We start from the raw sequence: 24935 nt of genomic DNA on the forward strand, positions 1-24935 counted from the left end.
GACAACCCGACCTCTTCACAAAGAGCTCGGTCAAGTCCCCAGGAAAGCCCAAAGAAGGGCCCAAAATAGAGGATCACGCCCCAAAATCCTAAAGCGGCCCAAGCCTACAGAGAGAAGGGAGGTTCCCTTAAAGATAAGATGACCTCACTTAAAGATAAGATAAGATAACTAACTTATCTTATCCACAGAAGGCCACCTCTCACCATTATAAATACACAGGAGCACCCAGGTATAACTCATACTCTGATTCTACTCAATACCTGCTTAATACTCTTGCTAACTTAAGCATCGGAGTCCCTTGCAGGTACCCCCCACCCTCCGGGGACAAAGGATCAACAGGATTCTCAGTTCCAAAAGTCGGACACACCAGCTCCGGCTGCTATACACCTGCCAGACACATCCGTTCCGACCAGCACAGAAGATCTCGACCAAGATCGACCTATAGTTACAGGTAACCCTCGGAACATTGGCGCCGTTGCCGGGGAACCTGGAAGTCATCCCATCAACATGGCGGATGACCATGACAACGACCACGACTCAGGATTGGAAGATTGAACGCCGCATAAAAATGTAGATACTATACTCAAAGATACGCCGGAACCCAACGGAGACAAAAATCCATCAAATCCGGGAGCAATAGAAGCGCTTCAAAATCGATTGGAGCAACTTGAGAAAGAACCCCAACATCAACGTGAAAAAGAAGAAGATCTACGTCGGGAGATAAGGCGGCGCCGAGAATTAGAAGACAAACTTATAAAACTTGAAGTTGATCTCAAAACCAAAGCTACTCGGCCATCCACAGAAGACAACCCTCAGAAAGATCGAGATCCATTCACCAGAGAAATTATGAAGACCAAAATCCCAAAGGATTTCAAACTTCCGGATATGACGCTGTATGACGGCACCTCAGACCCAAACCACCATCTCAGCAACTTCAGAAGTAGAATGTATCTCACTGATGCCTCAGATGCAGTTCGCTGCAAAGCCTTTCCAACAACTCTCACCAAGACAGCCATTAAATGGTTCGACAACCTGCCTCCAAAATCCATCTCAAGTTTCGACAACTTGGCCAAAAAGTTCCTGGCCCGATTCTCCATACAAAAGGACAAAGCCAAACACGCACCCAGTCTGCTCGGGATCAAGCAAGGAGATCGAGAAAGTCTTCGCAACTACATGGAGAGATTCAACAAAACATGCATGGACATACAAAATCTACCGGCAGAAGCTGCCATCATGGGCCTCATAAATGGCCTACGAGAAGGACCATTCAGCCAATCTATATCAAAAAGATACCCGACATCCCTAGATGAAGTACAAGAACGAGCGCAGAAGTACATCAACATGGAGGAAAATTCTCGGCTGGGCGAAGCCTCAAGGTCCGGTTCTGCCTACCGAGATAAAGAATCCAAGAAAAAGGAAGATCGCTCTGGAGAAAAAAATCAAAAAATATCACAACTACACCCCTCTTAGGGTATCCTTGGTAGACGTTTACAGAGAAGTCTGCCATAAGGAAAAAATCCCCCCAGCTCAGCCACTCAAAGGCAAAAGAGGAGGGGGAAATCGGAATGAGTATTGTGAATATCACCGACTTCGAGGGCATTCCACCAACGAATGTTTCGACTTGAAAAACATGATAGAAAAATTAGTACGAGAAGGAAAGCTAGATCGGTTCTTGGCCAACCGGGACGAAGAACCAAGGAAAAGAAGGAGGGATGAGGATGTCGGACGATCTGAACGATCGCCTCGCACACCGGAAAAACATGTCCACATGATACACGGCGGATTTGCTGGGGGAGGAATCTCCAAATCATCCCGCAAGTGACACCTCAAAGAGGTATACCATGTCGAGGGACAGAAGGAGACGCCAGATATCCCGGCAATCACGTTTACCAAAGAAGATGCATCCGGAATCATCTCGGGACACGACGACCCCATGGTCATTACGATCATATTAGCAAACGCCAACCTCCACCGTACACTAATCGACCAGGGAAGCTCCGCCGATATCTTATTCAAAACCGCCTTCGACAAACTCGGCCTAGAAGAGAAAGAGCTAAGAGCATATCCAAACAGCTTGTTCGGACTGGGAGACGTCCCAGTTCAACCACTGGGATACGTGTCGCTGCATACAACCTTCGGGAAGGGAAACCAATCTAAAACACTCAAGATAGACTACATCGTGGTCGACGTAAGCTCAGCCTACAATGCCCTGATAGGTCGGACAACGTTAAATCAGCTCAGCGCAATAGTTTCAACTCCACATCTATGTATGAAATTTCCAACTGCAGAAGGGATAGCTACAATAAAAGTAGATCAAAAGATGGCGCGTCGTTGTTACAACGAAAGTCTAAACCTTCGAAGCGAAGCAAGAGAGTTCCACACAATCGAACTCGGTGGAGCTCAGAGACGAGAAGAATTCCGACCACAACCCGAAGGAGAAGTAGAAAGAGTCCAGATTGGAGACACCTCGGATAAAACATCTAATATTGGCACGATCCTGAAAGGAGATGCAAAAGAATCATTAATACAATTTCTGCGAGATAATGTTGATCTCTTCGCATGAAAAGCTGCCGACATGCCGGGCATAGATCCCGAACTAATGAGCCACAAGTTGGCAGTCTACCCAGGCTCCCGATTGATACAACAAAAACGAAGAAAACTTGGGCCAGAACGATCTCAGGCTGTAGAAGAACAAGTGCAAGCACTACTAGAGGCAGGGTTCATAAGGGAAGTCAAATATCCACTATGGCTAGCAAACGTCGTTTTGGTGAAAAAATCAAATGGGAAGTGGCGAATGTGCACCGACTACACCGACCTCAACAAAGCCTGCCCAAAAGATCCTTACCCACTCCCAAGCATTGACGCTCTAGTAGATGCTTCATCAGGATACAAGTATCTCTCATTCATGGATGCATACTCGGGGTACAACCAGATACCAATGTATCCGCCAAACCAAGAAAAGACCTCGTTTCTTACACCTAAGGCAAATTATTGCTACATCGTGATGCCTTTCGGCCTAAAAAACGTAGGAGCCACTTATCAAAGACTAATGAATAAAGTCTTCTCAGACCACATCGGAAAAATCATGGAGGTCTACGTGGATGACATGTTGATAAAGACACAAAGCGAAGAGACATTGCTAACCGATTTGATTCAAGTATTCGATACCATAAGGAAGCACGGCATGCGACTCAACCCGGCTAAATGCACCTTCGCAGTGGAAGCAGGTAAGTTTTTAGGATTCATGCTCACACAAAGGGGAATCGAGGCAAATCCAGATAAATGCCAGGCCATACTCAACATGAAGAGCCCAACCTGCGTCAAAGAGGTACAACAGCTTAATGGGAGGTTGGCAGCCTTGTCCAGATTTCTAGCAGGATCAGCAATAAGATCCCTCCCTTTCTACGCTACCTTGAAGAAGGGAAAGAACTTCGAATGGACAGCGGAATGTGAACAAGCTTTCAAAAACTTCAAAGAATTCTTGGGGCAACCACCTATCCTATCTCGACCACAAGAGGGAGAACCACTCATACTGTACCTCGCAGTAGGAAGTCGGGCAATAGCCTCAGCGCTGATTCGAGAAGACAAAAGGGGACAACAACCCGTCTACTTCATTAGTAAAGCACTACAGGGGTCAGAGCTGAACTACCAGAAAATAGAAAATTTTGCATGAAGAGCCCAACATGCGTCAAAGAGGTACAACAGCTTAATGGGAGGTTGGCAGCCTTGTCCAGATTTCTAGCAGGATCAGCAATAAGATCCCTCCCTTTCTACGCTACCTTGAAGAAGGGAAAGAACTTCGAATGGACAGCGGAATGTGAACAAGCTTTCAAAAACTTCAAAGAATTCTTGGGGCAACCACCTATCCTATCTCGACCACAAGAGGGAGAACCACTCATACTGTACCTCGCAGTGGGAAGTCGGGCAATAGCCTCAGCACTGATTTGAGAAGACAAAAGGGGAAAACAACCCGTCTACTTCATTAGTAAAGCACTACAGGGGTCAGAGCTGAACTACCAAAAAATAGAAAATTTTGCATACGCTCTGATACTCACATCTCGGTGACTTCGCCCATACTTCCAGGCACATACCATCAAAGTTCGGACCAACCAGCCCATAAAAGGGATATTACAGAAAACAGATCTGGCAGGAAGAATCCTACAATGGGCAATCGAGTTGTCCGAGTTCGACCTCCAATATGAGGCACGGACAGCCATCAAATCATAATACCTGGCCGACTTCATCACAGAATTCACAGATATCCCGGAAATCCCCATAGAATGGAACATATACGTCAACGGATCCTCGAATAAAACAGGAAGCGGTGCGGGTGTAATAATCGAAAGCAACCAAGGAACTCAACTTGAGCTCTCCCTTAAATTCGGATTTCCGGCCTCGAACAATCAGGCGGAATACGAAGCGTTATTAGCCGATTTGAAGCTGGCCAGGGAGGTTGGAGCTCGGAAACTCAACATCTATAGCGACTCACAAGTTGTTACCTCGCAAATAGCAGGAAGCTACCAAGCTAAAGATCCGACCATGAAAAAATATTTGGATAAAACCAAAGAACAGCTCGGACAACTCGGAGAATACAGGATCTACCACATTCCCCGTGAGCAAAATGCCCGAGCTGATGCACTTTCAAAATTAGCCAGCACCAAACCAGGGGGCAACAACAGAAGTCTCATCCAGGAGATACTACAGAACCCGTCAATATCGGAAGAAGAAGTCATAGCCATAATAGGTCGGGATCAAGGATGGATGACCCCCATAATCAACTACCTCAAAACAGAAGCACTCCCTGTAGATAAAAAGGAGGCAAAGAGATTGAAAAGGGAGGCACAGTACTACACTATCATAAACAACACACTATACAAAACAGGGATCTCAACACCTTTGTTAAAATGCGTACCAACTTCTAATACAAAGGAAGTATTGGAGGAAGTGCACAGTGGCATTTGTGGTAATCATCTCGGAGCCCAAACCCTCACCAAAAAGGTACTCAGGGCAGGATTCTATTGGCCAACTCTACAAAAGGAGGCTACAGAGTTTGTCAAGACATGCCCACCATGCCAGAAGCATGCCAACTTTCACATCGCCCCACCAGAAAAACTCATCAGCGTAACCTCACCCTGGCCATTTGCGAAATGGGGACTCGAGCTTCTCGGACCTTTTCCACAGGGATCGGGACAAGTAAAATTCCTCATAGTAGGAGTTGACTATTTCACAAAATGGATCGAGGCAGAACCCTTAGCCAATGCCACTGCTCAGAGAAGCCGAAAATTCCTATATAGGAACATTATTACAAGGTTCGGGGTACCATACTCCATTACCACAGACAATGGTACCCAATTTACAGACGCAGGATTCAGAAAACTAGTGGCCGACTTAAACATAAAATACCAGTTCACCTCCGTCGAACATCCCCAAGCCAATGGACAAGCCGAAGCGGCCAACAAAGTTAGATTGGCCGGACTAAAGCGGAGGCTACAAGAAGCAAAGGAAGCTTGGGTCGAGGAACTCCCACAAGTCCTATGGGCGTATCGAACAACCCCCCATTCTACTACAAACGAATCACCATTCCGATTAGCATACGGAGTGGAGGCAATGATTCCAATAGAAGTCGAGGAAGGATCTCCCCGAGTAGTCCACTACAATGAACAAGCCAATTCTCAACTCCAAAAAGAAGAGCTCGACCTGCTTTCAGAAATCCAAGAAAGAGCTCGGATCAAAGAAGAAGCACTAAAACGGCGAATGGCTTCCAGGTATAATCAAAAGGTGGTGCCAAGAGACTTCACGAAAGACGATTTCGTCCTAATCCGAAATGATATCGGAACAACTCGACCCAGAGAAGGAAAGTTGGCAGCTAACTGGAAAGGACCCTACCGAGTCACAGAAGTACTCGGAAAGGGCTACTACAGACTGTCCAAACTCGAGGGACGAGAATTTCCCAGATCATGGCATGCCTGTAACCTAAGAAGGTACTATAGCTAGAAAAGGTATAAAGATCTCAAGACGCACTCTTTTTCCTGAAAAAGGTTTTTTAATGAGGCGTCAAGATTGAGACTTAAGGATACAGAAACTTCTGCCTACGTATATATATATATATATATATATATATTTTCCTTTAAATAAAATACATTTCAGATATTCTACAAATTCCCAAGACGCAATAATCTAAAGCTTTCATCGTCCGATTATAAAGCAACAGATCGACAGAAAGTGAAGAAAAAATTCACTGTACGATCTCGATAGGAATGATCGATCGACAAAGGTGAAAACGCGATTCATCTAAAGACCGATCATCCCGGGATAAAGTCACCATCTACAAATCGGCAAAAATGAACACAGAATAATGCAAGAAGTTATCGAAAGTGATCCCAAAAAAGGAGCCTGACGAGGTCCTATGGATTGCTATATAATAACTTAAAAAGATTGGTCGATACCAAAAAATCTGACCAAGTCATCCCAAGTTATCAGCAAATCCCTGGAAAGAGGTCTGGCCAACCCTATTAAAGAGGAATTGCTATAACTTAGAAGAGATCGACCTAACGAAGTCGGTCTCCTACTAAACAAGTTGTAAAAGTAATCCCTGAAAGAGACCTGACAAAGGTCCAAGAAAGAGGATTACAAAAACAACTTAGAAGAGATCGACCTAACGAAGTCGGTCTCCTACAAAACAAGTTGTAAAAAGTAATCCCTGAAAGAGACCTAACAAAGGTACAAGAAAGAGGATTACAAAAACAACTTAGAAGAGATCGACCTAACGAAGTCGGTCTCCTACAAAACAAGTTGTAAAAAGTAATCCCTGAAAGAGACCTAACAAAGGTCCAAGAAAGAGGATTACAAAAACAACTTAGAAGAGATCGATCTAACGAAGTCGGTCTCCTACAAAACAAGTTGTAAAAGTAATCCCTGAAAGAGACTTAACAAAGGTCCAAGAAAGAGGATTACAAAAAAACAACTTAGAAGAGATCGATCTAACGAAGTCGGTCTCCTACAAGATAAGTTATAAAAGTAATCCCGTAAGAAGAGACCAGACAAAGGTCCAAAAACGGGGATTACAAAAATAGCTTAGAAGGGGACCAACATAAAGAAATCAGTTACGAAGCACTAAAAATACAAACAAGAGCAAGGAAACCGAGAAATAAGCTGGACCCCCCCCCCACATACACAGCCTCAAAAGGATCCAAACTACAAGCGACAAGCACGAAAGCAACCTAAAAGGGGCCAGACAGTAAAATTCCAACAGATATCATGCATAATACGATAAAGCTTCAAGGGGTCACCAAAAGCCAAACCTCAGAAAGCTACTATTGTTTTTGTAAAAGTTGCCAAGAAGGCAACTGAAGGGTGTCAGTAATCAAACAAAATAATAAACAGTTCAAAAAACCCACAAAACGGGCCATATACACAAATATCCAAGAAAAAAGATCAACTAAGATCAGGGGCCTTCCCAGCAGCATCAGTATGGGGAGAAGGAGGGCAAGTCTGCAGGGGCACAGCATCTACAGTTCCATCATCCCGGTTCAGGACCTGACAGTCTGGATCAGATGGAACAGGAGGAACCGAGGAGGTCGACACCTTAAGAGAAGGCACTGGAGGAGGATCAGTCTCATCATCATCCTGGTCATCAGGGACAATCTTACCATCTCTCACAACATTGTCCAAACTGATGAGAGTCAAGTCGGCATCGGGAGCTACAACCTGGAACTGCTCCATCAGATTCTTGGAGGCAGCAGTTACGCTACCCACAAGGTGACCCTGAAGCTCACCATAATTAACCCGAGCTGTTTCCAAATCCTCCCGAAGACGCATCAATTCCCTATAAGCCGAGACATAGCTATCCTTATGTTTCAATGCCATGTCTTCGGCCAGCTTCAAAGAAGCAGCAAGGGCAATAGAGCTGGCCTTCTCACCCTCCAGTTCCTTCTCCACCTTGGCCAACTTCACCTCCAACTCCTCCTTCAGCCCCTTGATTCGATCAAATTCTGATTTGGCCTCCTCCATAAAAGATTTGGTAGCATGAACCGGAATCCCCTGAATTGTTCGAAAAATAGCCGCACCCATATGGGCCATCTTCACACTATTTTGGGTGAGAAAATACAAATGCATTAGAAGAGACACGTCGTCCATGGAAAGCCCACCATAGGGGGCAATTTGCTGGTCAACAAACTCAATGGCATCAAAGTCCGGGGCATCCAAGTTAAAAGGCTCGGATGTTTTTTGCTTCTTGCCAGGAGGGGCACCAGGAGCTGCTGTAAAAGATTGTGGAGGATCGACCAGACGGACCCGAGGAATAGGAATTACTTTCCTCGGCCCGGGAGAACTCGGAATAGGAGGTTTAACTGGAGCGTGGGAAGATCCCTCGCCGACCACTTTGGCCGAAATGTTTAAAGCAGCAGTTGCCTTCTTCGCCTTTTTGAAGGCCTTCATGGAGTCATTTTCTTAGACATCTATGCAAACACAAAAACAACCACGACAAAGAGTTACAAAAGAGGAACAAAAAAGGAAATAAATATAGAAACAAGTCGGGCCAATAGACAAACAAATACCCAAAGCAGGACGAACCAAAGACGGATCGTTCAGAAATCTCTTCGTATCCAGATGGGGAGGCTTCCCCCACAAATCTTCAAGAACAACTACAAAAGTCCGCTCAACCTCACTAAGCATTTCCCATGTGAAACGTGGCACTCTTACATTCTTTTGCCACTCTAGAGGAAAAGCAGGCTCGTCATTCTCATCAAGAAAAAAGGGGCGGGCCCCCTCAACAGCTCGAACTTTAAAAAAGTAGTTCTTGAAGTCCTTAAAGGACTCATCATACATTGCAAACACTTTATGGCCCTGGGCGGACCGGAAAGAAACCCAAGAAGCTTTCTTTTTTGAAGTACCACCAGGCTTGGCAGAAACAAACAAGTAAAGAAAAAGAGTCTGGGAAGGTGTTACATCTAGTTCACGACAGAGAAGTTGGAAAATTTTAATAAAACCCTAGGAATTTGGGTGAAGCTGGGATGGAGCAATATTACACGACCACAACAGATCAGTCTCAAAAGCAGTAAAAGGAAAAGAAACGTTCAACTGGCTGAAAAAGTATTCATAAGCATAAAAGAAGGGGCGTTCTCCCTCAAAAGAAGTCAGAAAGCACACTCTCTCGTCAGAATCAGGGGCAACAAGCTCGTAATCCTCCTCACGGGCATTGTTACCACAAATCCTATGGTGCTTCCTCAGCTTTGTGCAAAATTCAGCATCCACAACAGAAACACACAACAAAACAAGGGAGTCCAGCCAATCAGACATCCCCTCGGGAACTCTAGAAGACATCTCTACAATGTTATTGCGAGAATACATGAGGCCAACTAATCCTACAAAGTAAGAAAAGAAGATAAGGGTTACTACAAACATCTCGGACAAAGGGAGAAAACAACTCGGTCAGTAGATGAAACAGCGAAAAGGAAAACCCCAAGACTCAAACCAAAAGTCCTGGGGCATCCTTTGGAGGCAGTAGCAAAGCAAGGTTTCCAGAAATACTCTACAGCTTACATCCTAGCATTTCTCAAAAATGATTCAAAACAACAAACGCTTTTCACCAAAGAAAAACACAGCAAATCATTACAAGCCGGCCAAGCAAAAAACATTCCCAAACATCAAACATGCCAAGCAGAGACTATTAAAGATGCAACCTTTTTTCAAAGATCAGGCAAAAAGCAAAACCTCCAAAAGCAAGGAACAAGATGCAGATTCTCTGTCAGAAGCAACAAAACCCTAGAAAAGCCTCGACGAAAAAGCCAAAAAGAATGCATAAAAGAAAGATAGGAAAAGCATGTACAGTGACAAGCAAATACAGGACCTCGAAAAAAAATTCAAACTTCCAAACATGCAAAATCAAAACTTCACAAAAAAACTAAAAACAAAGCTACGAAAGAAGCAGGAAAGCTAGTACTAACCTGGAAAAAACAGCAAGCTTCAAAGAAAACTGAAAATGGAAGACGGAATCTGGGAATGCCTCCTCACAAGCAAAGAAAATAACGCGAACAAAAGAGCAATGTCGCAGGGAGAAATGCGAAACTCCAGGCAAAAACAGAAGCTCCAGAAATGCCAAACGACGCCGCAAAAAAAGAAGAGCGGAGAGAGCGGAGAAAAGAAGTTATGAAAAGGGCAAAAGGAGAGAAACCGTTTCTGGGCCTTCAAAATCGAAATAAAGAGCCAAAGGGAAACGGGGCAATTAATGCTAAAATTAAGGAAAGCATTAAACCCTCGCACGTTCCCAAAGCGCCGATATAAAAGCGCGCGCTTTTTAGAGGAAACGTTCTACATTCAAAAGCTGCTACGAAGGAATCTACAAAATGCTTGAGTTCGGCTTCACCAAAAAAGGACCGAAGTCAAGGACTCGACCTCAAAAAGAAGACCGAGCTCAAGCAGGGGCACTGTTCATACCCTGGGTCGAGGTGTCCGACTCGAGATGTTCGACAGACAAAGTGACCGACCTCTTTAGGTCAGGACAACCCGACCTCTTCATAAAGAGCTCGGTCAAGTCCCCAGGAAAGCCCAAAGAAGGGCCCAAAATAGAGGAACACGCTCCAAAATCCTAAAGCGGCCCAAGCCTACAGAGAGAAGGGCGGTTCCCTTAAAGATAAGATGACCTCACTTAAAGATAAGATAAGATAACTAACTTATCTTATTGATGAGCGGATAATTTGTATGCTTTTTGGCATTGTTTTTAGTATGTTTTCAGTATCTTTTAGTTAGTTTTTAGTATATTCTTATTAGTTTTTAGTTAAAATTCACTTTTCTGGACTTTACTATGAGTTTGTGTGTTTTTCTGTGATTTCAGGTATTTTCTGGCTGAAATTGAGGGACCTGAGCAAAAATCTGATCCAGAGACTCAAAAGGACTGCAGATGCTGTTGGATTCTGACCTCCCTGCACTCGAAGTGGATTTTCTGGAGCTACAGAAGCCCAATTGGCGCGCTCTCAACGGCGTTGGAAAGTAGACATCCTGGGCTTTCCAGCAATATATAATAGTCCATACTTTGCTCAATATTTGATGGCCCAAACCGGCGTTCAAAGTCACCTCAAGAAATTCCAGCGTTAAACGCCGGAACTGGCACCTAATTGGGAGTTAAACGCCCAAACTGGCACTAAAGCTGGCGTTTAACTCCAAGGAGAGTCTCTACACGAAATTGCTTCATTGCTCAGCCCAAGCACACACCAAGTGGGCCCGGAAGTGGATTTTTCTGTCATTTACTCATCTATGTACTAGTTTTCTATAAGTAGGACCTTTTACTATTGTATTAGAGAGCTTTTGATCATGTTTTGATGATTGAACCCTCTTTTGGGAGGCTGGCCATTCGGCCATGCCTAGACCTTGTTCTTATGTATTTTCAACGGTGGAGTTTCTACACACCATAGATTAAGGTGTGGAGCTCTGCTGTACCTCGAGTATTAATGCAATTACTATTGTTCTTCCATTCAATTCCGCTTGTTCTTTGTCCAAGATATCACTTGTTCTTCAACATGATGAAGGTGATGATTGACGCCCATCACCATTCTCACCCATGAACAAGGTGACTGACAACCATTCTTGTTCTACAAGCATCTGAGGCTTAGTGAATATCTCTTGGATTCCTGATTGCACGATGCATGGTTGATCGCCTGACAACCGAGTGCTCGCCTGACAAATGAGCCAACCATTCCGTGAGATCAGAGTCTTCGTGGTATAGGCAAGAACTGATGGCGGCATTCAAGAGAATCCGGAAGGTCTAACCTTGTCTGTGGTATTCTGAGTAGGATTCAATGATTGAATGACTGTGACGTGCTTCAAACCTGTAACCTACTGGGCGTTAGTGACAGACGCAAAAGAGTGATTCTATTCCGGTAGGGGAGGGAACCAAACCGGTGATTGGCAGTACTGTGACAGAGTGCGTGCATTAGCTTTCACTGCGCGGATGGGAGGTAGCTGCTGACAACAGTGAAACCCTACACGAGCTTGCCATGGAAAGGAGTAAGAAGGATTGGATGAAGGCAGTAAGAAAGCAGAGAGACGGAAGGGAAGGCACCTTCATACACTTGTCTGAAGCTCTTACACCAATGATATACATAAGTATCACTATCTTTATATTCTATATTATTTCATTCATCATCATATACATTTGAGTCTGCCTGACTAAGATTTACAAGATGACCATAGCTTGCTTCAATGCTAACAATCTCCGTGGGATCGACCCTTACTCACGTAAGGTATTACTTGGACGACCCAGTGCACTTGCTGGTTAGTTGTGCGAAGTTGTGTAATGCCATGGTATTGAGCTACCACGTTTTTGGAGCCATTACCGGGGATTATGAGAGTTGTGAAAAAGTATTGTTCACAATTTCGCGCACCAAGTTTTTGGCGCCGTTGCCGGGGATTGTTCAAGTTTTGAGCAAGCTTTTGGTAACAATGCCTGGGATTGTTCTAGTTTGGACAACTGACGGTTCATCTTGTTGCTTAGATTAGGTATTTTTTTTTCGAAATTCTTGAAGGTGAATTCTAGAGTTTCATGATGATTTGTTGAAATCTGGCTGGCTGAGAAGCCATGTCTAATCTGATTGGACCGAGGTTTCAACTTATCACCACAAGAGCGTGTTGATTCTCATCAATTTTGCTCTTGGAGCAGTGATCTGCTAAGGCTTGGCTGACCTTTGGTCATGTCTAGTGTTTTGGACCGAAGCTTTCTTTGAAAGCTTGGCTGGCTGTGAAGCCATGTCTAATTCCTGGACCGGAGTCTTAGACTAACATTGCACTGATTCCTGGAATTCTCATTAAGAATTTTGATATCTTTTCCCACTTAATTTTCGAAAAATACAAAAAAAAAAAATTACAAAACTCAAAAAAAAAAACTAAAAATATTTGATATTTCTTGTTTAAGTCTAGTGTCTCATCTTAAGTTTGGTGTCAACTACATGCATTCATTCATGTGTCTTAAGGATCCTCAAGTAATTCTTGATGATTTTTGTGTTCTAATCTTTGAATTCTATTGACTTGGAGTATTTTGTGTGTCTCATATGCATTCTCATATTGTTAGTGTCAGTAGTAAACAAACTGCTAAGTTTGGTGTCTTGCATGCATTGTTATTTGATTCTTGTTGCATTTTGATTATTAAAAATCCAAAAATATTTTTAATCTATGTCTTTTCAAGTCAATGATACAAAGAATTGAAGATTCAGAACATACTGCAGAGGAATTATACAGAAAAAGCTGAGCATTCAAAAATGCCCAGTGAAGAAGGCAGACTGGCGTTTAAACGCCAGCCAGGGCACCTGGTTGGGCGTTTAACGCCCAAAGAGGTAGCATTTTGGGCGTTAAACGCCAGAATGTATACCATTCTGGGCGTTTAACGCCAGGATGGTGCTAGGGGGAAGATTTTGTTTTCAAAATCAATTTTTTTCAAGTTTTCAAAGTTTTTCAAAATCAAATCTTTTTCAAATCATATCTTTTCAATCAAATGTTTTCAAAATCAATTTCTTTCCTTTTTCAAAGATACTTACTAACAATCAATGATTTGATTGAACATTTTTTGCCTTTTCTGTTGAGGAAGGTTTTATGTTTGAATCATATCTTTTCTTGTTAGGCAAGTCATTAATTTTTAAAATCATATCTTTTCAAATTGTTTTCAAATCATATCTTTTCAAATTGTTTTCAAATCATAACTTCTCAATCACATCTTTTTAAAACCATAACTTTCAATCAAATCTTTTTAACCTCATCTTTTTCAAAATAGTTTTCAATCAAATCTTTTTAACTTCTAATTTCAAAATCTTTTTCAAAAATCACTTGATTTCTTTTTCACTTTTAATTTTCGAAAACTATCAATCAATTTTTCAAAATGTTTTCAAAATCTTTTAAATGAATTTTCGAAAATTCTCTTCCCTCCTTCTCACATCCTACTATTTATGGAGTACCACTCCTTCTAAATGCACAATTCGAACCTTATCTAATTAAAGTTCGAATTCTTCTTCTCCTTCTTCTTTCTATTTCTTTGTTCCTCTGACACTTCAAGGAATCTCTATACTGTGACATAGAGGATTCCACAGTTTCTTTTTCTCTTCTCTTTCATATGAGCAGGAGCAGAGACAAAGGCATTCTTGTTGAAGCTGATCCTGAACCTGAGAGGACCCTGAAGAGAAAGCTAAGAGAAGCCAAAGCACAACTCTCTTTAGAGGACCTGACCGAACTCTTCAAGGAAGAAGAACACATGGCAGCCGAAAATAACAACAATGTCAACAATGCAAGGAAGGTGCTGGGTGACTTCACTGCACCTACTCCTGATTTCTATGGGAGAAGCATCTCTATCCCTGCCATTGGAGCAAACAACTTTGAGCTTAAGCCTCAATTAGTTTCTCTAATGCAACAGAATTGCAAGTTCCATGGACTTCCAATGGAAGATCCTCATCAGTTTTTAGCTGAATTCTTGCAAATCTGTGACACAGTCAAGACTAATGGGGTTAACCCTGAGGTCTATAGACTGATGCTATTCCCTTTTGCTGTAAGAGACAGAGCTAGAATATGGTTGGATTCTCAACCCAAAGAAAGCCTGGACTCTTGGGAAAAGCTAGTCAATGCCTTCTTGGCAAAGTTCTTTCCACCACAAAGATGGAGTAAGCTTAGAGTGGAAGTCCAAACCTTCAGACAGAAGGACGGAGAATCCCTCTATGAAGCTTGGGAAAGATACAAACAATTAATCAGAAGATGTCCCTCAGACATGCTTTCTGAATGGAGCATCATAGGTATTTTCTATGATGGTCTCTCTGAACTATCCAAGATGTCTTTGGATAGCTCTGCTGGAGGATCTCTTCATCTGAAGAAGACGCCTGCAGAGGCTCAAGAGCTAATTGAAATGGTTGCAAATAACCAATTCATGTATACTTCTAAAGGAAATCCTGTGAACAATGGGACTAGTCAGAAGAAAGGAGTTCTTGAGATTGACACTCTGAATGCCATATTGGCTCAGAACAAGATATTGACTCAACAAGTCAATTTAATTTCTCAGAGTCTGTCTGGAATGCAAAATGCACATGGCAGTACTAAGGAAGCTTCATCTGAGGAAGAAGCTTATGATCCTGAGAACCCTTCAATGGAAGAGGTGAATTACCTAGGAGAACCCTATGGAAACACCTATAATTCTTCATGGAGAAATCACCCAAATTTCTCATGGAAGAATCAAGAGAGACCTCAACAAGGTTTCAATAATAATAATGGTGGAAGAAACAGGTTTAGCAATGGCAAGCCTTTTCCATCATCTTCTCAGCAACAGACAGAGAGTTCTAAGCAGAATACTTCTGACTTAGCAACAATGGTCTCTGATCTAATAAAGACCACTCAAAGTTTCATGAATGAAACAAGGTCCTCCATCAAAAATTTGGAAGGACAAGTGGGTCAGCTGAGCAAGAAAATTACTGAACTCCCTCCTAGTACTCTCCCAAGTAATACAGAAGAAAATCCAAAAGGAGAGTGCAAAGCCATAAGCATGGCCGAATGTGGAGAGGAAAGAGAGGAGGAAGACGCCACTGAGGAAGACCTCAGTGGGCGTGTACCAATCTCCTCTGAGTTCCAATGGGAATCTGAGGCTCAAAATGAGACCATAGAGATTCCATTGGACTTACTTCTGCCATTCATGAGCTCTGATGAGTATTCTTCCTCTGAAGAGGATGAGTATGTCACTGAAGAGCAAGTTGCTAAATACCTTGGAGCAATCATGAAGCTAAATGACAAGTTATTTGGAAATGAGACTTGGGAGGCTGAACCTCCCTTGCTCACCAAAGAACTGGATGACTTGTCTAGGCAGAAACTGCCTCAAAAGAGGCAAGATCCTGGGAAGTTTTCTATACCTTGTACCATAGGCACCATGACCTTCAAGAAGGCCTTGTGTGACTTAGGGTCAAGTGTAAACCTCATGCCCCTCTCTGTAATGGAGAAATTAGGGATCTTTGAGGTGCAAGCTGTAAGAATCTCATTAGAGATGGCAGACAACTCAAGAAAACAAGCTCATGGACTTGTAGAGAATGTTTTGGTGAAGATTGAAGACCATTACATCCCTACTGATTTTATAGTCCTAGAGACTGGGAAGTGCATGGATGAATCCATCATCCTTGGCAGACCCTTCCTAGCCACAGCAAAGGCTGTGATTGATGTTGATAGAGGAGAGTTGATCATTCAAGTGAATGGAGAATCCTTGGTGTTTAAGGCCCAAGGATATCCCTCTATCATCATGGAGAGGAAGCATGAAGAGCTTCTCTCAAAACAGAGCCAAGCAGAGCCCCCACAGTCAAACTCTAAGTTTGGTGTTGAACCCCCACATTCAAACTCTAAGTTTGGTGTTGGGAGGTTCCAACACGGTTCTGAGCATTTCTGAGGCTCCATGAGAGTCCTCTGTCAAGCTAATGACATTAAAGAAGCGCTTGTTGGGAGGCAACCCAATGTTTTATAGTTAACCATTTTCTTTTGTTATTTTATCTTTTTTGTAGGTTGATGATCATAAGAAGTCACAAAAACAATGAAAAAAGCAAAAACAGAATGAAAAACAGGAAGAAAAACAGCACACCCTGGAGGAAGAAGCTGCTGGCGTTTAAAACGCCAGTAAGCCTAGCAGTTGGGCATTTAACGCCCAGTCTGGCACTGATGAGCGGATAATTTGTATGCTTTTTGGCATTATTTTTAGTATGTTTTTAGTATCTTTTAGTTAGTTTTTAGTATATTTTTATTAGTTTTTAATTAAAATTCACTTTTCTGGACTTTACTATGAGTTTGTGTGTTTTTCTGTGATTTCAGGTATTTTCTGACTGAAATTGAGGGTCCTGAGCAAAAATCTGATCCAGAGACTGAAAAGGACTGCAGATGCTGTTGGATTCTGACCTCCCTGCACTCGAAGTGGATTTTCTGGAGCTACAGAAGCCCAATTTGCGCGCTCTCAACGGCGTTGGAAAGTAGACATCCTGGGCTTTCCAGCAATATATAATAGTCCATACTTTGTCCAAGATTTGATGGCCCAAACCCGCGTAGCAATCCGGCCTCAGAAATTCCAGCGTTAAACGCCGGAACTGGATTAAAAGTTGGAGTTAAACGCCCAAACTGGCATGAGAACTGGCGTTTAACTCCAGAAAACGTCTCTACACATAAAAGCTTCAATGCTCAGCCCAAGCACACACCAAGTGGGCCCGGAAGTGGATTTTTCTGTCATTTACTCATTTCTGTAAACCTTAGGATACTAGTTTACTACTTATAGGACCTTTTGACATTGTAATCAGTACCTCATGACCTCATAACATTTCATACACGTTCTTTCCACAGTATGAGCCTCTAAACCCCATGGTTGGGGGTGAGGAGCTCTGCTGTGTCTTGATGGATTAATGCAATTACTACTGTTTCTTATTCAATCATGCTTGCTTCCGTTCTAAGATAACACTTGTTCTTAATCCGGATGAATGTGATGATCCGTGACAATCATCATCATTCTCAACTATGAACATGTGCCTGACAACCACCTCTGTTCTATCTTAGATTGAGTAGTTATCTCTTGGGTTCTTTAATCGGAATCTTCGTGGTATAGGCAGGACCTGATGGCAGCATTCAAGAGAATCCGGAAGGTCTAAACCTTGTCAGTGGTATTCTGAGTAGGATTCAATGATTGAATGACTGTGATGTGCTTCAAACCTGTAACCTACTGGGCGTTAGTGACAGACGCAAAAGAGTGATTCTATTCCGGTAGGGGAGGGAACCAAACCGGTGATTGGCGGCACTGTGACAGAGTGCTTTGCATTAGCTTTCACTGCGCGGATGGGAGGTAGCTGCTGACAACAGTGAGACCCTACACGAGCTTGCCATGGAAGGAGACATGCGTGTTTGATGAAGAAGACAGTAGGAAAGCAGAGATTCAGAAGATGGAGCATCTCCAAACCTCAACCCATTCTCCATTACTGCAGTACAAGTAACCATTACATGTTCTTTGCTTCTTACAATCAATCCTGATAATTTCTGATATCCTGACTAAGATTTACAAAATAACCATAGCTTGCTTCAAGCCGACAATCTCCGTGGGATCGACCCTTGCTCACGCAAGGTATTACTTGGACGACCCAGTGCACTTGCTGGTTAGTTGTGCGGGATTGCAAAAGTGTTATTGCAATTTCGTGCACCAAGTTTTTGGCGCCGTTGCCGGGGATTGTTCGAGTTTGGACAACTGACGGTTTATTTTGTTGCTTAGATTAGGACTTTTTGTTTTTGTTGGTTTAGAGTCTTTTTAGTTGAGTCCAGTTTCATATTCTAAGTTTGGTGTCATTTGCATGATTTTGTTTTTCTTGTGATTTTCGAATTTTGCATGTTCTTAGCCCTTTTTGATTCATAAAAGTTCTAAGTTTGGTGTCCTCTTTGTGTTTTTCCTTTAAAATTTTCGAAAAAAATTAGTGTTTGATTTTCTAAAATTTTAAGTTTGGTGTCTTTTTGTGTTTTTCTCTTTCCTCTTTTTAAGAATCAAATCTTTTTCAAAAAAAATTTTTCAATCATATCTTCTTAATTGCTGTTTTCAAAATCTTTTTCTTTACTAATTGATTCAGTTCCCAATTTGCTTTGATCTTATTCTATTCTTAATTTTCGAATTTTATTTTATTTTCCTTTTGTTTTATTTTATTTTATTTTAATTTTTCGGTTATTTCAAAAAAAAAATAATAATAATAATAATAAAATAAACAAAATTCATCTCTTTGCAATTATTCTCATTTCCCTTTTGTCTATTATGGACTTAAGTGGAATTAATCAGTCCAGAAGGACTCTGGGGTCCTATGCCAACCCTAGTACAGCTGCATATGGGAGTAGCATCTGTATACCTCCCATCAAAGCAAGCAGCTTTGAGCTAAACCCTCAACTCATTATCATAGTGCAGCAAAATTGCCAGTATTCCGGTCTTCCAGAGGAAGAACCTACTGAGTTTCTGGCACAGTTCTTACAAATTGCTGACACAATACATGATAAAGAGGTAGATCAGGATGTCTACAGATGTTACTGTTTCCATTTGCTGTAAAAGATCAAGCAAAAAGGTGGTTAAATAACCAACCTACAGCAAGCATAAAGACATGGAAACAGTTATCAGAAAAATTCCTGAATCATTTTTACCCTCCAAAAAGGATGACACAGCTAAGGCTGGACATCCAAGGCTTTAAACAAGAGGATAATGAATCCCTTTATGATGCCTGGGAGAGGTATAGAGGTATGCTAAGAAATGTCCCTCTGAAATGTTCTCAGAGTGGGTACAGTTAGACATTTTCTACTATGGCCTTACAGAAAAAGCTCAGATGTCTTTAGACCACTCAGCTGGTGGATCTATACACATGAGAAAGACAATTGAAGAAGCTCAAGAGCTTATAGACACTGTTGCTAGAAACCAATACTTGTATTCTAGCAATGAGTACGTTCCAAAGGAGGAGATCATGGCATTAGTCACTGATCCTAATCCTCAGGAACAGATGAATGAGCTCAGTCAACAATTGCTCCTGATGACAGAACAGTTAGCAGAATTTAAAGAAATGCTCCATGATACTAAGGTTGCTAACAAGAGCATAGAACTGCAGTTGAATCAAGCAAAACAGCAAATATCTAAACAAATAACAGAAGAATGTCAAGCAGTTCAACTGAGGAGTGGGAAAACACTGAAAGCCACTGCTCAAAAGAGCAAGAAGTCAATTAAGGAACAGTTGACAGAGGATGACCAAGCCACTGTTCAAATCCCTCTGAGGACAGTAAGAGCCCAGAGAGGAATATTATTGGCGTTCAAACGCCAGAACAGGGAGGAAAGCTGGCGTTAAACGCCCATTCCCTGCCCAGTTCTGGCGTTCAAACGCCAGAAAAGGGGGAGAAGTGGGCGTTTAACGCCCAAACTTCATCCACTCCTGGCGTTCAAACGCCCCAGGAGAATCAGACACCTGAGAGTGCTGACAGTAATCCCTCTAACAAGGCTTCTTCAACCACTTCTGTAAGGAATAAACCTGCAGCATCTAAGGTTGAAGAATATCAAGCCAAGATGCCTTATCCTCAGAAACTCCGCAAAGCGGAACAGGATAAGCAATTTGCCCGCTTTGCAGACTATTTAAGGACTCTTGAAATAAAGATTCCTTTGCAGAGGCACTTGAGCAAATACCCTCTTATGCTAAGTTCATGAAAGAGATCTTAAGTCATAAGAAGGATTGGAGAGAAACTGAAAAGTATTTCTCACTGAAGAATGCAGTGCAGTCATTCTAAAAAGCTTACCAGAAAAGCTTCAAGATCCTGGAAGCTTTCTGATACCATGCACATTGGAAGGCACTTACACCAAGGTAGCCTTATGTGATCTTGGAGCAAGTATTAACTTAATACCTGATCCACTATCAGAAAGCTTGGGTTGATTGGAGAAGTCAAACCAACCAGGATATGCCTCCAACTTGCTGATGGCTCCATTAAACACCCATCAGGCATAATAGAGGACATGATTGTCAAGGTTGGGCCATTTGCCTTTCCAACTGACTTTGTGGTGCTGGAAATGGAGGAGCACAAAAGTGCAACTCTCATTCTAGGAAGACCTTTCCTAGCAACTGGACGAACTCTCATTGATGTACAAAAGGGGGAAGTAACCTTGAGAGTCAATGAGGATGAGTTCAAGTTGAATGCTGTAAAAGCTATGCAGCATCCAGACACACCAGAGGACTGCATGGGCTGACATTATTGACTCTCTGGTAGAAGAGATCAATATGGCTGAAAGCCTAGAATCAGAGCTTGAGGACGTCTTCAAAGATGCTCCAACTGATCAGGAAGAGCCAGAAGAGGCAAAGGAATTTTCGAAAATTCCTCAGGAGGAAGATAAGCCTCCTAAGCCTGAACTCAAGCCATTACCACCATCCCTGAAATATGCATTTCTGGGAGAGGGTGATACTTTTCCAGTGATTATAAGCTCTGCTTTAAATTCACAGGAAGAGGAAGCACTGATTAAAGTGCTAAGGACACACAAGACAGCTCTTGGGTGGTCCATAAGTGATCTCAAGGGCATTAGTCCAGCCAGATGCATGCACAAGATCCTGTTGGAGGATAATGCCAAACCAGTGGTTCAACCACAGAGGAGGCTAAATCCTGCCATGAAGGAGGTGGTGCAGAAAGAGGTCACTAAATTACTGGAGGCTGGGATTATTTATCCTATTTCTGATAGCCCCTGGGTGAGCCCTGTCCAAGTTGTTCCCAAAAAGGGAGGCATGACAGTGGTTCATAATGAAAAAAATGAACTGGTTCCTACAAGGACAGTCACAGGGTGGCGCATGTGTATTGACTACAGAAGGCTCAATACAGCCACCAGAAAGGATCATTTTCCTTTACCATTCATAGACCAAATGCTAGAAAGACTAGCTGGCCATGATTATTACTGCTTTTTGGATGGCTATTCAGGCTACAACCAAATTGCAGTAGACCCTCAGGACCAAGAGAAGACAGCATTCACCTGCCCTTCAGGCGTGTTTGCCTATAGGAGAATGCCTTTTGGTCTGTGCAATGCACCTGCAACCTTTCAGAGGTGCATGCTCTCTATCTTCTCAGATATGGTAGAGAAATTTCTGGAAGTCTTCATGGATGACTTTTCAGTATATGGAGACTCATTTAGCTCCTGTCTTAACCACCTATCACTTGTCCTGAAAAGATGCCAAGAGACCAACCTGGTTTTAAACTGGGAGAAATGTCACTTTATGGTGACTGAAGGAATTGTCCTTGGGCACAAAATTTCAAGCAGGGGAATAGAGGTGGATAAGGCAAAGGTGGAAGTAATTGAAAAATTACCACCACCTGCCAATGTTAAGGCAATCAGAAGCTTTCTGGGGCATGCAGGATTCTACAGAAGGTTTATCAAGGATTTTCGAAAATTGCTAAACCTCTGAGTAACCTGCTAGCTGCTGACACACCATTTGTGTTTGACACACAGTGTTTGCAGGCATTTGAGACCCTGAAAGCTAAGCTGGTCACAGCACCAGTCATCTCTGCACCAGATTGGGCATTACCATTTGAATTAATGTGTGATGCCAGTGATCATGCCATTGGTGCAGTGTTGGGACAGAGGCATAACAAACTTCTGCATGTCATTTATTATGCCAGCCGTGTTCTAAATGATGCACAGAAGAATTACACAACCACAGAAAAAGAATTACTTGCAGTGGTCTATGCCATTGACAAGTTTAGATCCTACTTAGTGGGATCAAAGGTGATTGTGTACACTGACCATGCTGCTCTTAAATACTTACTCACAAAGCAGGATTCAAAACCCAGGCTTATCAGATGGGTGTTACTTCTGCAAGAGTTTGATATAGAAATAAGAGACAGAAAAGGGACAGAGAACCAAGTAGCTGATCATCTGCCCAGAATAGAGCCAGTAGCTGGGGCGTCCCTCCCTTCTACTGAGATCTCTGAGACTTTCCCAGATGAGCAACTCTTTGCCATCCAGGAAGCTCCATGGTTTGCAGACATTGCAAATTATAAAGCTGTGAGGTTCATACCCAAGGAGTACAGTCATGTGCAAAGAAAGAAACTAATTTCAGATGCCAAGTACTACCTTTGGGATGAACCATATCTCTTTAAGAGATGTGCTGACGGAGTGATCCGCAGGTGTATACCCAGAGAAGAAGCACAAAGGATCCTATGGCACTGCCATGGATCACAGTATGGAGGACACTTTGGAAGTGAGCGAACAGCCACTAAGTTCTCCAGTGCGGCTTCTACTGGCCTACTCTCTATAAAGATTCCCGAGAGTTTGTGCGTAACTGTGACAGTTGCCAAAGAGCTGGTAACCTGCCTCACGGATATGCCATGCCTCAACAAGGGATATTAGAGATAGAGCTGTTTGATGTATGGGGAATTGACTTCATGGGGCCATTCCCACCATCATACTCAAACACTTACATTCTGGTGGCAGTGGACTATGTATCTAAGTGGGTAGAAGCAATTGCTACACCCACTAATGATACCAAAACCGTGCTGAAATTCCTCCAGAAAAACATTTTCAGCAGGTTTGGCGTCCCTAGAGTACTAATCAGTGATGGGGGTACTCATTTCTGCAATAAACAGCTATACTCTGCTATGGTTAGATATGGAATCAGCCATAAAGTGGCAACTCCGTATCATCCACAGACAAATGGGCAAGCTGAAGTCTCTAACAGAGAGCTAAAAAGAATCCTGGAACGGACTGTGATGTCCCGAAGAAAGGATTGGGCAAAAAGCTTGGATGATGCTCTGTGGGCATACAGAACAGCATTCAAGACTCCTATAGGCACCTCTCCATACCAATTAGTGTATGGAAAGGCCTGCCATTTGCCTGTGGAACTGGAACATAAAGCCTACTGGGCAACCAGATTCCTAAACATGGATGCACAGTTAGCTGGTGAGAAAAGACTGCTCCAGCTAAATGAGCTAGAGGAGTTCAGACTCAATGCCTTTGAAAATGCTAAGATCTATAAGGAAAAGGCAAAGAAGTGGCATGACAAGAGATTGTCAACCAGAGTCTTTGAACCAGGACAAAAAGTTCTGCTCTTCAACTCTAGGCTCAGACTGTTTCCAGGAAAACTCAAATCCCGGTGGAGGGGTCCATATGTGATTACAAAAGTGTCACCATATGGGTATGTTGAGCTTCAGGATATTGATTCTGACAGTAAGTTCATTGTTAATGGACAGAGGATCAAACACTATCTTGAAGGAAATTTTGAGCAGGAATGCTCAAAACTGAGACTTGAGTGATTCTCAGTGAAAGTCCAGCTAAAGACAGTAAAGAAGCGCTTGCTGGGAGGCAACCCAGTCATTAGGAAGTTGTATGATTAGTTCTTATAGAGGCAAGTATCAAAAAATGAAGGAATTCACAGAGTTACAGAAGAATTCAGCTCAAAAAGCAGAGAAAATGAGCTTACTGGCGAAAAAACGCCAGTAAGGGGCATTTTGGGCGTTAAACGCCAGAATGGGCACCATTCTGGGCGTTTAACGCCAGTAATGGTACCATTCTGGGCGTTAAACGCCAGAATGGGCACCATTCTGGGCGTTTAACGCCAGGTGTGCAGTATCACTGGGCGTTCAGAAAAACGCCCAGTGAGGAAGGTTTTCTGGCATTTAACGCCAGCCAGGGTACCTGGCTGGGCGTTAAACGCCCAAAAGGGGTGCCAAGTGGGCGTTAAACGCCAGAATGGGTACCATTCTGGGCGTTTAACGCCAGAAAGGTGGGGGGACCACATTTTTGTTTTCAACTCAGATTTTTTCAAACTTTCCTTTTCTCACCCATGCTTTTCTACAAAATCACACTTCAATCATTCATTATTCACTTTCAAATCTTCAAAAATCAAAACAATTTTTCAAATCTATTTCAAAATAATCCCAAATCTTCTTCAAAAACTCACCCTTTTCTCAAAAATCTTTCATATCTTTTCAAATTACCTTTCAAATCTCTCTTTTGTTTTCGAAATTCTCCTCCCCCCACTCTATAAATGAACGTTCCTCACCCCTCCTTCCTCACACCATTCGAATTTTCTCTCCCTCTCTCTCTCTCTTCTCTTATTTCTTTTCTTTTTGCTTGAGGACAAGCAAAACCTCTAAGTTTGGTGTGCTTTTCCGTGATCACTAAGCCAAGATTCATCAATATCATGGCTCCCAAGGGAAAACAAACCAACTCAAGAGGAAGGAAAGAGACCAATCCAAAGAATCTTTGGAATGAAGAGAAGTTCTTAACCAAAGAACATGAGGACCATTATCACAAAATAATGGGACTGAGGTCAGTGATCCCGGAAGTTAAATTTGATCTGAAAGAAGATGAATATCCGGAGATCCAAGAGCAAATTCGAAACAGAGGTTGGGAAGTTCTGACCAATCCTGAGACAAAGGTTGGAAGGAACATGGTTCAGGAATTCTACTCAAATCTGTGGCTCACA

The sequence above is a fragment of the Arachis stenosperma genome, chromosome 10, assembly GCF_014773155.1.
Source record: "Arachis stenosperma cultivar V10309 chromosome 10, arast.V10309.gnm1.PFL2, whole genome shotgun sequence".
In the NCBI taxonomy this organism is placed as follows: Eukaryota; Viridiplantae; Streptophyta; class Magnoliopsida; order Fabales; family Fabaceae; genus Arachis; species Arachis stenosperma.